We start from the raw sequence: 1,533 nt of genomic DNA, 5'->3' as shown, positions 1-1,533 counted from the left end.
CCCTCTGTGATCTGGGGGATTGGATCCAGCAGTGCTGGGTTTCCCAAAGCCAGGCTGTGCTTCCCTCTGTGATCTGGGGGATTGGATCCAGCAGTGCTGGGTTGCCCAAAGCCAGGCTGTGCTTCCCCTCTGTGATCTGGGGGATTGGATCCATCAGGCTCAGGCAGCCCAGCGTGGCTGCAGTTGCTTCTCCAGCTCCTGGCTGGAGCTCAGCTCCCCAGCCTCTCCTGAAGGGCTGCATGGAGAATTCTTTGTACATGCCTGCTGCTTCCCAAAGCTCAGTCCCAGGGAGCTTTTCCTTTGGTTCAGCTCCATCTCTGATGGAAAGGAGAGCTTGATGGATGGCAGTGTGGCCCTGGAGAGCCCAAGGAGCTGCCCACACCACCCCCATGCCCCTAGCAAGGCAAGAACATGCTGGCCAGCCCACAGCCATCACACAGATCACTTTGAGTTTACTGTGTTCAAGCAAGCTGGAGAGAACAGCTGTGGGTTTGTAATTTAAAAGCATTTTAATGGGAGGAAGCTCATTTTTCAGTGTGAAAGCAGAAGCTCAAGGAAATATTACAAACTGTGAGCATTACTTTTTGCTTCCTTCACAGCAGGTCTGAGCCATCTCATCTGGTGCATTATGAAAAAATTATTTTAGATTTTCTAAAAAAAAAAACCAAAAACCCAAACAAAAAACCAAACAAACCAGGAATGATGGTGCAGCTACCTTGCTGCTTCTCCCAGGAGGTAATTGCTTAATAGGAATATCTCACTGTGTGAAAGAAAAATAGAATAACCAGGCCCTTTAGGTCTTCTCCCCAGCTGTTACCTACAAGTACCCACAGCTGCTGCCAGTAATTTCCAGCACCCTGGCTCCTTTTATGCACAGTACAAGAATATCATCTCCACAAGCAGCCTCATTGTGTAAGAAAACAGTCTGTACTAAGCTGGAGTTGATTCCACGGTGAAGAGCTGCAGGTTCTGTGTTCCAGGAGAATCAGAGCTGATCCAGCCTCAGTGGCAGCCAGGGCTGGCACCCACCTGGAGGTGATGGGCTCCTTTCGTGCAGGTTCCTTTCTGCTGAAAGGCCAGCAAGCACAGCCAGCAGGGATCAAACATGCAAGGGGAGAGAGCTCAGGGTTCCTCAGGTGCTGTTTTTTGTTTTTCCACCTGAACCCCTGGGCTGAGCAGCAGGGGGAGTGGAAGGAGTAAGCATCCAGACCAAAGCACATCTTCAAGAGGAAGCACATTTAAGCAGAGGATTAATTGGAACATTTGATGTAACTCTGGAAAACCTGCTCAGAGGCATGCTAGGGCAGGTGAGGGGGTCTCTCACTGTGGCCCTGTGTTCCCACAGCTTTCCAGAGCAAAGCAGGTTTTTCACAGCACCAGTCAGCCTTTCCCCAGCACACCTGCCCCACGTGTGACTCCTGAGCTGAGCACTACTGGAAGGGCAGAGACAGCCACAGGGCCACTCCTCTGCTTCCCCAGCCCTTTTGTCTTTCTGATGTCCAGCCCCAGCTTTCAGCAATTCTGATTTTTGTA

This window comes from Geospiza fortis, unplaced genomic scaffold (genome assembly GCF_000277835.1).
Source record: "Geospiza fortis unplaced genomic scaffold, GeoFor_1.0 scaffold70, whole genome shotgun sequence".
NCBI lineage: Eukaryota > Metazoa > Chordata > Aves > Passeriformes > Thraupidae > Geospiza > Geospiza fortis.
Note: the sequence above shows the minus strand (reverse complement) of the source record.